The sequence below is a fragment of the Oryzias latipes genome, chromosome 6, assembly GCF_053564925.1.
Source record: "Oryzias latipes strain Hd-rR chromosome 6, Olatipes_Hd-rR_3.1".
Lineage (NCBI taxonomy): Eukaryota > Metazoa > Chordata > Actinopteri > Beloniformes > Adrianichthyidae > Oryzias > Oryzias latipes.
The window spans coordinates 34,069,832-34,084,243 of record NC_136242.1 but is presented as its reverse complement, the minus strand read 5'-3'; the positions used below and the strand labels follow the sequence as shown (position 1 = coordinate 34,084,243).

General features: G+C 49.5%; 1 long non-coding RNA gene across 1 annotated transcript in view; it reads left to right on the top strand.

Annotated features, from left to right (window-relative positions):
* The window catches only part of LOC144992580 (uncharacterized), a 34,597-nt gene that overhangs the window by 16,116 nt on the left and 4,069 nt on the right, over window positions 1–14,412 (top strand). The gene's annotated exons all lie outside the window — the stretch shown is intronic.

Genomic DNA, 14,412 nt, shown 5'->3' with positions numbered 1-14,412 from the left:
GAAATGGAGGGGGGCTTTCTCTTCACAAGGTGAATGTCTTATGAACTCCTTCCGCTCTGCAGAACGTATGTCGTATAAAATGACAGGTTTTTAGATTTGAAAAGACCTCTGGGATTGATTTAAAAATAGATTACAGTGACCAGAGTGGGACTTTAAAATAAAGTTACTGTGTGGATGTCAACTTCTGGTTACAAACTGATTAAACACAGCTGAGAACAGGTGTGTCTTTAACCTGGATTAAAATAAAACGGTTTCAGCTGATCTGAGGCTTTCATGAAGTCTGTTCCAGATCTGTGGAGCATAGAAGCTGAATGCAGCTTATCTATGTTTGGTCTGGACTCAAGGATCAGATCCAGATGACTGGAGAGGTCTGGTTGGTGCAGACTGGCCATCCAGCCATGATGAGCATAACGGCTGCAGAACACCTGGATCATCACATCGCCTGTTTCTGACAGTCCCACTCTGATCGTCTGCAGGATCAGATTTACTATGTGAATCGGCCCCTGCAGTCTGAATTGGGGTCATCTCTGCAGAGAGTGGACCTTTAGAGGAAAACCTCATCTCTTCTTGTTGGTTTGGTGTCTTTTAGAACCCCAGAGGGTTTCATCTGTTTCTCTTTTGGTGCAATCACCCAAATCCTGAACTCTGTTTTCCATTAGTGTCTAAATTCTGAGTTTGCGGTGGGAATGGACGGACTCTTTTGCTGCTTTGGTCGATACCGTCCTCATGGACCACAACTTTTGGATCAATAACTCCTCACGCTGCATCAACGGGGATTAACTACCCCTCTGAGGGTGCTTTCAGGTCAGAGCTCGGCCCATTTAGCAGCTAATTAGTTGTTTTCTATCGAGCACATGTTCGGACGAAGCATCTGTTTCTGCAGAACATGCAGTGAAAGCTGAATCTGCTCACACTTATGGCGACACCGTGGACCTGCTCTGACTGATAATGAGCCGCTTCTACAGTTGAGTCTCTTCACCTCCAGGTTCTCCGGGAGGTTGTTTTGATCTGTGGTCTTCCTGTTCTGGAGGATGTTCAAATGGAGAGCCAGGTTCCCCCTCTTCACCTGATCAGTCGGATCAGCTTTGCTCTTTGCGGCAGGCGAACGGTGAGGGCAGCAGGCAGAGTTGATGTGGAATAACACACAGCATCAAGCGGGGGGAGCAGGTCCCTTCACAGCCTCTGATTATATTTATGAAATTCAGTTACTCTGACACAGATGGATGGACTCGCTGTAAGCCGGGACGCCGCCTGTCATTTGTTAGCATCAGCAAACATTCGTGATGGACTGATGGAACCGAGCCTGGAAACAGAAGAAGGGATGAGGGCAGAAACACTGATTACAATGGCAGACCGTAGATAACCAAAGGAAAAGCTCTGAGGAACGCCACTTTCAACCAAAGACGACGAGTTCCTGGTTAGTTGTGAGGAGATCAGCGGTTGTGATGTCATCCGGGATCCTGGGAACCGGAATGACTGAGTGAGATCCATAAAAAAATGGTTCATTCCAGCTCCAGATAAATGAAGTCAGTTCAGTCAGACGCCGCCATGTTGGAGCCAGACGTCAGTAAGCAGTTATTGGTCCGAGTCGCTCTGAGTTTCCATGGCAACCACTCTCACCAATCAGGAGTGAGCTTGTTGGAAAGCCACACCCTCTATCACTTAAGAACACGACTTCTGTCAAGTGTTTCCAACATTGGATGTGGAGGCCAGCAAGCTCCGCGTACTTTTCCTGAGGCATCTGATTGGTCAGTTTATGACGTGAATAACTTGAACTACAAAGAGGCAAAACTCTGGAAGAATAGAGTTACATCTGCAGATTGTTTTAAATTAGATTCTTCACCGTTCTTGGCATTTTTGTATTTGATAGCATAAGGAGAAAAGGAGTCGTAATGAACTTTCTTGCATTTTTAATTCAAATGCAGCAGCAGGATCTCATTTGAAACAGGATGTATTTTATTTTGAAAGGAACCTGTAATATGAAATGTAATATTTGTATATATATAGAAAGATGTAACACTGTTACATGTTATACATTAATGACTTAACAGCCTCATAAACACAAAGTAGTTTTTTTTTTAAATTTTTAGGTGAAAAGGGGAATTTGCGGCTCTCACTGGGTTTTGGTCTGTTAGATATGGACTCCATTGGCTCTTTCAGGGCTGAGGGTTGCAGACTCCGGTCATGCAGTCAGTGTGTGGAGCTCAGACACCAGAAGCACAAATCCTGATCAACCATCGATGTGAAAACAAAGCCAAGTCACACCTTTGACACAAGACGCTAAAATATGACGAGTGTGTGTTTGCTGGAGATCCGCTGCTAAAGAGAGTGTCTGAAAAACGATGCTGAGAAGAAGCTGATCATATTAATGATGGACTCTGTTTGGAACAGAACACCAAAGGGCCACAGTGCAGCTTCGGAGCTGGCAGCGTTATGCTCACCTTCTCAACTTATTGGTGTTCATGGTTTAAAGACTTTCGCCAATTTGTTTGGATGTCAGAATCGATTTCAAAATCTAGAGCCCTGAATATTTCCCAGAAGTCTCTGTAAAAATCCATTCTGCATCAATGCTCACTTGATTGGCAAATATGGACCATAATGCATTGCATTTGTCATTTAAAAACGCATATTTTCATTTATTTTCTATAAACCATCCAAGTATTCATTATCAGAACACGGCGGATTCATAAATAGTCTTCATGTTTATCATGTTTTTACTTCAGGAAATCGGTGAGGTCATATTTGGAGTAAAAATAATAAAGTAGTGAGCATGTATCCGGATTACATTGAAACTCAGACACAACCTCAGTCTTGGTTAAAAAAAAACTGCTGAGGGCCCACTATTGGTACGGGACCTTGGGGGGTTGACGGGTCGGGGTCTCCGCTGAGGCAATTGGCGCCTCCGGAGATGGGACCCCTGGGCTGAGGGGACCTGGCCCCTATGCTGGGGGGGGGCTGGGGGACAGCTGTTTGACCACCGGGGGACAGTCTACCAGCTGTCCCCAACTTACCCCCTTCCTCATATAACCTCATATTAGGGTGAGGGAGTTGGGGGTTTTAGCCTGCGATGCACCTTGGGGGGGGGGGGGGGGGGGCGCACTCCATGGTTGCCGTATGGAGTGGGCCCCCCCACTCTCGGTTTTATTTGCACCTTAGACATGTAGGGCCCTTGGTAGGGGGGGTGCTTGGACATCACTGCCTGCAAGCAGCAGATGTCCTCCTAGCACCCTACCCGCCAATTTTAACCGCACCTTAGACATTTAGGCCCCTTGGTGGGGAAGGTGAGGGGACATCACTGTGATTAATCAGGAGATGTCCCCTTAGTGCCCTACCCGCCAATTTTAACTGCACCCCTTTAGTACACACACCCTTTAGTCCTCAAAATATACATTCCAACGTATCAACACACACACACACATTTTGCAAGGAAGGTGGGACCTAGGACCATCTGTCTCCTACCCCATCCCAGGTGGGGGGTGCGGGACCCTTGGCAACGGCGGCCGTGTCCCCTGGGTGATGGTTTCCTGGGCCTGGGCGATGCTCTCTCCGCGCGGGGAGAGAGTTCACATTACACCTGAACCGGGGGTGTTCGTGTCCCTGGGGGGTGGGTTCTGGCCCTTGTCCCTGAGCGCTGGGCCCCACCAAATTTCCAAATGTGGCCGAGCCTGGTCGGGCCATGTTTACAACACCCCTCGTGGGCCCCCCTTTTCCCCGGGGTGCCCCCTCCTGGGTGGAGACGGCTGGCCCCTGCCTTGCTCCTTCCTGGACCAACCCTGGGCCGGGTGGATGGCTGCCTGGAGTGCGGAGCGGGTCTCCCTTGGGGGGTCCTGGCTCGTACCTGGGGTTGGGGCGGGGGGATGCCCGGAACTCCTGGGTGGTGATGGGGTGCTCGTCTGGGGCTGTGGGCACCCCTCTTGGGTGGGGCCCTGCAGCCCCCCCGGCGCGGCGGGGGGGCTGCAGTGCCCTGGTGCCCTGGTTGGGCGGGGGCGGCACTCTCTTTCCCCCCGTCCCTCCCTGCTCCCTGCTCTCTGGCTCTGGGGGCCTCGCGGCGGTCCTGCTGGCCCTGGCCTGGGTGGCGGATTTGGTCGCCCGGGGGGGGGCGGTTGTTCTGCTGCCGTGTGGCGTTGGGGGGGTTCTGGCTGCCGCTGCTGCTGCGGCGGGGGTCTTGGTGTGGGGGTGGCTGGACACTCTCCCTCCTTTTCACATTCCACCGTCCATTTTAGAAAAACCTAAACACTCACCTGAGCACAGGTGTTAGCTCACCTTTGCACTAATAGTTTGCATGATTGAATGAATGTAAGATTCCACACTAGTTTGTTTAAAGGCATAAGTATGCGTGTGTGAACACTATCTGTTTTGTGTACATGTTGACATGTGGACATTTTTGCAGCTGACAGGTGTGTTGATAACATTTGAGTCTGTGTGTGGACAGGCCCCGCCCTTTTTGTACTACATTTGAACCTTACCGTAATGATAAACAACCAGTAAACTTGCTGCTCTATGTTGCGTCTTACCCCCCCCCTCCTATTATCACCCTCCTACCCCCCCCTCTCTCTAACATCCCTCTCTCTTCTTCCCTTCTTTCCTTTTCCGTCCGGTCCAACACCAAAGATTTTCAAATATGATTGAAATTAATAAAGTTTGGCCTCAATTCCAAAAGGGGTTTATTCAGACATTCCTCTGGTTTGTCTGAAGATTAATAACCCCTCTTGTTAAAGTAAAATATGTCCAACACAAGAGGCCCTCAGCTCTCATCTGCCTGCCCAGCTTTTGGACAGGACAAGTTAAAAAAAAAACTGCTTTCAAAAACGACCATGACACCCGGAAAGCTCTGCAGATGCTCCTCAGCCACACGAAAAGCTTCAACCAGAGCTTGTTCTGTCGGTGAGGCGCTGACCTTTGACCCCTTTTAATCCACCTGATGAGAAGCAGACTCCAGATCAGAAACCCTCGACAAGCAATTTATTGAATCTTTGCCTGCAGCAGAAACAAAAAGACTACGGTAGCATCTGCAAAGAGAGTTTGACGTCTCAGAGCAGCGTGTGCCTCCGTGCACAAACGTGCACGGGTGTGCACGGCGTTGTTTATCCAGTCTCTTTTTGCTGTTCCCTTTGTCTGCGTGCACAAACTCAGCGTGTCTTATTTAGTTTCGATGAATATCAAATCTTTTCAAATGAAACGGCAGCAGAAGTACAGAACCTGGGCCTTTAATCCAGCGAGACGCTGCCCTGTTAGGTGCTCAGCGTTGGTGAATTATGGATGAGGCTGGAAATTAAAGCTAGCCGGGAATTCTCTGAAGAAGTGCTGACAGAGTTCTACCTTTATCTAGATGTAAAGAGCTGCAGGGGGAAACAGAAAGGGACAATGGTTCTGCACCACGTATTTCACACACAAGCAAGAAAAAAGGAGGAGCGTTTAAAAACCTGCCTTTAGACGTGTGGGCTGAGGAAATTGGAGTCCAAATCAAACTCTGGAGTGTGATGTGATGTGAGCCTGGAGAGTTCACACCTTCCTCTCTGTGGCTCTGGGATTCTGCAGCCCACTCTTCCTCAGGCTCGCCTGTGATGAGGACTTGTATGGAGAAGCTTAAACGCTGTGAAAACCCCTCCGACGTGCTCTGCAAGGGTCTTTGCGTGGAACGTGTGGAGACGCTCGGTGGGCGTGTGGGAGGGAGAGACTCCCGCGTCTGAAGATGAACGCTGCTCGGGCAAACTCAGAAGAAGCTGAGCCAGATCCCTCAGAGGAAGCAAAACCGGACAGAACTGCAAGCAACCGTTTCCATAACAACCAGAACCGGCGGTTAACCGCAGATCATGATGACTTTAGCTAGTCATGCACCTGGAAAATCATTACCAGATCAGTTTGAAGAGTTTCTCCTGACTTGGCGGATATCCCAAGAAAGTTTTGAAATCATTATGGGATGGCCACCTGACCTACGGCTTAGTGGCCGTTTTGTGGCTAGAATTGACCATCTTTGTTTTTTTCCACAATATGGGAAAACGACACTCTTGTTTAAGCGATTTTAACGACACTGTACACACTTGATGCCAGCTCCACTCTACAAACACCACAAAACTGTCGTTGACCTATGCCCTTTTCGAAAAAGAGCACCTTTAGTGCCAGATACACTTAAAACTCGTCCTAGGCAACCCTCTCGGGGCCCCCGGTCACTCTGGGTGTCACCCGCTTCGGCTGCGGGGTCTGGGGTGGGGTGGGGTGGGGGGCTTGTCGGCCCTGTCCTGTGGGGGGGCGTTCTGGGGGGGAGGGGGGGGGGCATTATTAGTACGGGTCGGGGGGGCTAACGGGTCGTGGTCTCCGCTGAGGCAATCAGTGGTTGCCTCGGCCGGTTGGCCTCCTCGGTCCCGTCAAGGCCTGACCAGAGCTCCTCTAGGGCCGGCGTCTGGGGGTGGGGGCCTGGGCTTGCTCCGGGGGGGGGGGGGGGGGGGGGGGGGGGGAACGCTTTCTGGCTCCTCTCTCTCTGTGTGGGGTGGGTGGTGCCGGGCCTGGGGTGTCGGCGCCTCCGGGGGTGGGGCCCCTGGGCTGGGTGGCCCTGGCCCCTTTGCTGGGGGGGGGCTGGGGGACGGCTGTTTGACCACCGGGGGACAGTCTACCAGCTGTCCCCAACTTACCCCCTTCCTCATATAACCTCATATTAGGGTGAGGGGGTGGGGGGTCTAGCCTGCGATGCGCCTTGGGGGGGGGGGCTACTTGGCAGTGGCCCCCCTCCTATGGTTGCCGTATGGAGTGGGCCCCCCCTCTTTCGGTTTAATTTGCACCTTAGACATGTAGGGTCCTTGGTGTGGAGGGTGAGGGGACATCACTGTGAGTAATCAGGAGATGTCCCCTTAGTGCCCTACTCGCCAATTTTAACTGCACCCCCCTTAGTACACACACCCCTCCCCCTTCAATATATACATTCAAACATAAACACACACACATGCACACAAACACCCTCTCAAACACCCATACACGCACACACATTTTACAAGGAAGGTGGGACCTGGGTCCATCTGTCCCCTACCCCTTCCCTGGTGGGGGGGTGGGGGCCCCTTGGCGATAACGGCCGTGTCCCTTGGGTGCCGGCTCCCTGGGCCCGGCGGTGCTCTCTCCGCACGGTGGGGGGGTTCATATTACACCTGAGCCGGGGGTATTCGTGTCCCTGGGGGGTGGGTCCTGGTCCTTGCCCCTGGGCGCTGGGCCCCGCCAAACTTCCAACATGGCCGAGCCTGGTCGGGCCATATTTATAACATCCATTATGGGCCGCCCTTTTTTCCCCGGGGTTCCCCCCTCCTGGGCGGGGGCGGCGGGCCCCTGCCTTGCTCCTACCTGGACCAACCGTGGGCCGGGTGGCTGCCTGGAGTGCGGAGCGGGTCTCCCTTGGGGGGTCCTGGCTCGTACCTGGGGTCGGGGCGGGGGGATGCCCGGAACTCCTGGGTGGTGGTGGGGTGCTCGTCTGGGGCTGTGGGCGTCCCTCTCCGGTGGGGCCCTGCGTTGGGCTCTCCCGGTGTGGCGGGGGGGCTGCTTTCCTGGTTGGGCTGGGGCGGCGCTCTCTTTTCCTCCGCGCCTCCCTGCTCTCTGGCTCTGGGGGCCTCGCGGCGGTCCTGCTGGCCCTGGCCTGGGTGGCGGTCTTGGTCGCCCGGGGGGCGGTTGTTCCCTGCCTGTTCCCGTATGGCGTTGGGGGAATTCCGGCTGCCGCTGCTGCTGCGGCGGGGGTATGGGTGTGGGGGTGGCTGGGCGCTCCTCCTCCTTCTTTTCACATTCCACCATCCATTTTAGAAGAACATAAACACTCACCTGAGCACAGGTGTTAGCTCACCTTTGCACTAATAGTTTGCATGATTGAATGAATGAAAGATTTCACACTAGTTGGTTTAAAGGCATAAGTATGCGTTCGTGAACACTATCTGTTTTGTGTGCATGTTGACATGTGGACATTTCTGCGGCTAGCAGGTGTGTTGATAATATTTGAGTGTGTGTGAACAGGCCCCGCCCTTTTTGTACTACATTTGAACCGTACCGTAACGATAAACAACCAGTAAACCTGCAGGCTAAACCCCCCACCCCCTCACCCTAATATGAGGTTATATAAGGAAGGGGGTAAGTTGGGGACAGCTGGTAGACTGTCCCCCGGTGGTCAAACAGCCGTCCCCCAGCCCACCCCCAGCAAAGGGGCCAGGGCCACCCAGCCCAGGGGCCCACCCCCGGAGGCGCCGACACCCCAGGCCCGGCACCACCCACCCCACACAGAGAGAGAGGAGCCAGAAAGCGTCGCCCCCCCCCGGAGCAAGCCCAGGCCCCCACCCCCAGACGCCGGCCCTAGAAGAGCTCTGGTCAGGCCTCGACGGGACCGAGGAGGCCAACCGGCCGAGGCAACCACTGATTGCCTCAGCGGAGACCCCGACCCGCTAGCCCCCCCGACCCGTACTAATAATGGGCCCCCCCTCCCCCCCAGAACGCCCCCCCACAGGACAGGGCCGACAAGCCCCCCACCCCACCCCACCCCAGACCCCGCAGCCGAAGCGGGTGACACCCAGAGTGACCGGGGGCCCCGAGAGGGTTGCCCCGTCCCGTCCCAGAGCCAGGGAAGGGCCGATCCCAGCCCCAGGTGCAGATGGGCAGCCCATCCGGCGCCGCTGGGCCCCCCCCACCCGAGCAGGGCCCCCCGCCAACCCCCCCCAGCACAGGCAAAGGGACCACCCCCCCAAGCCAAGCCAGACCACCACCCCACCCCCCCACCACGCACCCCCACACCCAAGCCCAGAGGACCACGCAGCGCCCCAGCCCGCCCCACCCAGGCACCGGACCCGACCCCCCGACCAACGGAGCCCCCCACCGCCCCCGCCAGGCACCGGAAGCCCCGACCCCCACCCCAAACCACGGCAGAAGGGCAAGGAGCAGCGACGACCAGGCCCTCCACCCCCTAAGTCATGGAGTCAACCACAGGAGACCAGAGAGACTGAATTCTTTCAAAGTTACTTGAGCTTTGGGCTGACATTTTTTCCAAGCTGATATGATCAAACAGCAGATTTCTGTGTTGACTTATGTTTATATTTTTCTTGTTTTTCCAATTTATTAAAATAGTTTTTTTGGCAATACAAAGGGTTATGAAAATGATAGATGCTAATCCTTCTTCTATATCGATGGCACTCATGTCACCAAGCACACAAAGTGACGGTGAGGCAGTGATTGAAACCTTAAGCCAGACTGATAAATCGGCACATACCTGCTGCCAGAGAGCCCTGACAGGAGTGCAGAACCACAGTGCGTGCATGTAGCTGTCGGGTAGATTATTATCACAGTGCTCGCAAATGTCTGAGTTACTGAGACCCATCTTGAACATCCTCTGTCCAGTGTAGTAAATTCTGTGAAGAGTTTTGAGATGGATTAGCTGCAGATTTGGACTTTTTGTCAGTTTAAAGGTGTTTAGACAAAGTTCTGACCAGAAGCTTTCATCTGTGCTGATGCTCAAATCTGCATCCCATTTTTTTGTTGGAAGGGCAATATTGTTATCTAAATTACATAAAAGTTTGTATATTTTGGAGAGAGTTCTATTCATTGAAAAATTAATCAGAGTGGTAACTACATCTGGTAGCTTTAAATCGTCGTCTTTAATTTTATACTTTTTAGTAATACTTGATTTAAGTTGCTGATATTCCAAGAAGTTATTTATTCCATGTTTGTCTTGAAGTTCCTGGGGGGTTATGAATCTTCTATCAATAATTACGTGCTCTAGTTGTTTTATGCCCCCTGCTTGCCAAGCTGGGAAGTGAATCATTTTTTTGTTAATAAGGATGTCCGGGTTGTTCCAGATGGGTGTCATTTTGCACGGTTGAATTGATGATTTTGATATTTTGAGAAATTCCCACCAGGCTGTTAAGGTGGCATTTATATTAATGCTTTTGAAACAATCCTGTTTTTTAACTGTTTGGCTAATAAATGGTAGCTGTGACAGGTTGATCTTTCCACATAACACCTGTTCCAAGTCTAACCATGAGTTGGTTTCTGGATTATTTTTTAACCATTTTAAGATATATTGTAATCTATTTGCAAGAAAGTATTTGTGGAAATTAGGTAGTTCTAATCCTCCACAGCTTTTTGCAGATTTTAAAGTTTTTAGACTAATTCTTGCAGGTTTGTTGTTCCATAGAAAGCTTGATATGGATGAGTCTAATGTTTTGAACCATTTTAATGGCGGTTGTGTGGGAATCATTGAGAAGAGATAATTAACCTTGGGTAAGATTTTCATTTTAACCGTGGCTACCTTGCCCATAAGGGACAGAGGCAGGTTGGTCCAGCGTGTTAGATCGTCCTGTATGCTTTTCAGTAATGGGGTGTGGTTTAGCTGCACCAGTTCTGATAGTTTGGGGGAAAAGTAGATACCCAGATATTTGATATTTCCTGTTTTAACTGGAATTGTGAGTCTTTGTTCCATATTCCTGTTGAGTGGTAATAAAACAGACTTATTCCAATTAATGGAATAGTCTGATATGGAGGAGAATTCATTTATGATCATTGCTGTTTCATTTACAGAATGTAAATTCCTTAAAAACAGTAATATGTCATCCGCATAAAGACTAATTTTATGATGGCTGTGTTTGGTTTTTATTCCTATAATGCTCTCATTCTGTCTTATTGCTGCAGCTAAAGGCTCAATGAATATAGCAAAAAGAGAAGGAGAGAGTGGGCAGCCCTGTCTGGTTCCTCTTCCAAGAAAAAACCTGTTTGAAGTCTGTTTATTAGTTCTAACTGATGCATTGGGGTTGTGATATAATATTTTGATCCAATTGATGAATGCTTCTCCAAAACCAAACTTATGGAGGGCAGCAATAAGGAACTTCCAATTAACTCTGTCAAAGGCTTTTTCAGCATCCAGCGATAGTACCGTCATTTCCTGTTTTTTAATGGTGGCAAAGTCTATTATATTAACTAGTCTACGGACATTATCATCCGAGTGTCTGCCTTTGATGAATCCAGTCTGGTCGAAGTGAATTATGTGAGGAGTGATTTTTTCTATTCTCTGTGCTAGTGCTTTGCAGATAATTTTTACATCTGCATTGATTAAAGAAATGGGGCGATAGCTTGAAGGACTAGTGGGATCTTTGTCTGGTTTTAGAAGAAGAATTATGTTGGCTGAGTTCATGTTAGGTGGCATTGATTGGCTCTCATTAATAGATGTGACAGTTTTATAAAATGTTGGTGCCAGTTGTTCCCAGAATTCTTTATAAAACTCAGCAGGAAAGCCATCAGGCCCTGGTGCTTTACCATTGGGCATAAGTAACAGAGCTTCATGAAGTTCAGACGGCAAGAGCGGAGAATCTAAGTTTGTGATTTGATCCTCATTTAGCCTGGGTAGGTTTACATTATTAAGAAATGAGTCAATACTTTGCTCTGACGGATTGATCTGCGGTGTGTACAGGTTTTTATAAAAGTTTTCAAATTCGTTATTAATTTTGACCGGGTCATGGGTGACATTTCCTGTTTGGTCCATAATAATTGAATTGAAATTTTCCACAGAGAACCAGAATGTGTTTTAATATTTAGCTGGAATAAAGGTGGAATGATCTTCTTGATGTGAAGCATGTGAAGTCCTTGGTGGTTAAATGGATTCAGTTAATTGGTGCTTGGCTCCACTCAGAGATGCACAAGTGTCATCAAACGTCACGCAGAACTGGGTTTTTCATCACCTTCCTGTGACAACAGGACCGTCTTTTCATGGAGACAAACATTCAGAAGACACAAAGTTCTTTCAGGATATAAAACTGCAAGAAGTGGAGACCTCCAGCTTCTTAACGATGCCTCGATCTTCCAGCATGAGAAGTCGTCTTCTCCATTCACAGAAACCAAACTCAACTGAAGACTTCAAAGAAGCTTTGTGGATCAGAAACAGGAGTTGAAGTCCTTCGTTCTCATCCTAAAGCTCCTTTCAGGCACTCAGACCATCTGCAGATCTCATCGTTCTGAACTCCACATTGATTTTTTTATTTATTTTTTTCATTTTTATGTTTTTTGCTCTGCTGCTGTAGGTGAACGGTTGTAAACTCAGCTCTTCATCCCTACACAGTCATATTTTTGTAAGCCATCCAATAGGCTCAGACAGAAGAGAAATGCTTCTCTGGTTTGCATCATTTTTGACTCTGAGACCACTCGAGTGCAGACTCTTCCCCTGCTGGCTCCTCGTGTGCGCCTCCCAGCAGGAGATCCTCCAACAGCAGAGGTCCACTGGAGTCAGGACGTGATGCAAACAGCGCTTTGTTTCCAGCATCACTGTCCGTATGACACATGAACGGGGCAGAGGGAAGCGCCGCTGTTGAACGCCACATCTTCTTCGTTCACCTTCATCACGGAATCCTCTGGGAGATTTCAGGCATGCAGCTTTGCTACTGTTTTGTCCCCAGCAAAGGAGACCTTCCTCTGTTTTGGCGGGAAACCTCCTCCTTCCCGTGTCCGGATCCTCATCAGTCCCTGGCTTTCTAGAGTTTTTCTCTGCTGAATGGATGTGGTGTTTTTCTGAGGTTTTAGTTCCCAGTATTGACAAACGTGAATTTGCTAGTGCAGTTGAGGAGACAGGAAGGCGTTGTCTGTATTGAGTGCAGGAGAAATGAGTAATTAGCTGAAGGCTGACTCAGACCCCTCGCAGCTTTGTGTGTCAGCCGGGCGATGGAAAAACCGATGAAGCACATCTCCTCGGGTGTCATAAAGCTCTGCTTTATGGCCAGTTTGTGTAGCCTGCAGATTAAATTCAAAGGAGGCAGTTGCTCTTTTCTCCATGCATCTTAAATCCTCTTTCTCCTCGGCTGAACCTGTAGATCAATTCTCCGGCCTGAGCCGAGAATTCCCCGGCGTCAGATGCTATGGGGATTCAGCGGAAAAGATGGAGAGGCCCGGGCGTCTGAAAATACATTATTACCGCGGCAGATTCCCCTTAGATTTAATAGTTCACACGCTGTAGATTGGCTGTCTAAATCAGACTGCATACCTTCCATCAATCTGCCACGGCTTTCATCAGCATTACAAGCTAAAAAGATCACAACTGGCAGGTGGAAAGAATGGCCGCTTTCACAGGAACATGCCTGCGAAAAGCAGCGTCCGCTTTAAAGGCAACCAAATGTGAGGAGTTCTGTCCGGAAACTCCAGTCACACGGGAATGAAGCCGCCAGAGCCGCTTCTGCACGGAAAGGAGAGGGATATTTCACCTGGAAAAGTTCAAAGTTCATTGGAAACACCACGGGGTCTCTTTTGTTCAACATCTAGACGGGTTAAACAGACCCAAAACCTAAAATAAAAGGGTTTTTAGGTTCATTAATAGGAATTCATCAGAACTTCTTGATGCAAATTTACAGCAAAATCCTCATTAGAGCAAAACAAGAAGCAGGCGATACAGAAGGAGCTCTCAGGATGAAGGTGTGAAACGTCACTTCTGTTTCAGGGCCTGAAGGTGTGAGTGTTCAGCAGGAGGTGTCAAAAAGAAAAAAAAGGGGAGAAAAACACAAAGCCTCGATTTCCTTTGTTCTCTTGGATGAGTGACTGACGGGTTTGGTCCGGTTTTTAAGGCAGTGGAGAAGCCTGCCTGGTCTCTGATGTGGACCAAACATTGTTCGTGCCTCACATTGTGTTTATTTATGTAAAACATGCTCTATCGGGGTAAATGTGACACTGTGAGGAGGCACAGGCACTTCTTACATTCGGCGGTCTCAGCCCACAGTCCCGCCCACACCTCAGAGGCGAATTTCTGATGACCTCCTGCTGCTCTGCAGAAACTATGTCCGAGAAAACGGACATAGTTTTGGCTAAATACGGCATTCTGTATGTCTTTCAATAGTGGCCAGTCTCTAATTGACGCGATCTCCCGGAAACGGCGAGTCCAACACCAGCTGGTTACGTTGGACGCCGGTCTCTAACGGCGGCGGGCTCCCGTAAGCCTCCGTCAGCCGCTGGGATTGTTCTGGACGTGACTTTTTCAGATGGTTTTTTGCTTTCTCCTCCTCTTTCTGATGTGTCTATGTTTAGAATTTTTAGAATTACCCAGTTTATGCATTTTTCTTAGGTAGTTTATACACAATTAAATCTTGAATCGGATTTTTGTGAGATGCACACACAAATGTGTGTCTTTCCACGTTTGTCTAATAGACTTTTCATGCAGGAACCAGTGATGTATAACTTTCATATCACGTATACGGCGCACAGATCAGGAATGCATTGCAGATAAACAGCATTAATCACGCGGATGCATGTGTGAAAATGTCTCATAAAGACCACAACTTTTCTCTATTTTTCCTCCTAAATTGACAAATGACGGGTTTTCCTGTGAGTGACAGCCTTTAGTTAACACTTGTTTATCTGTCTGTGTGTTGGCGTCATGAAAGGCTGCAGACTTTTCTTTGCCTTTGGCTGTAAGTCCTGATTTTCTTCTTG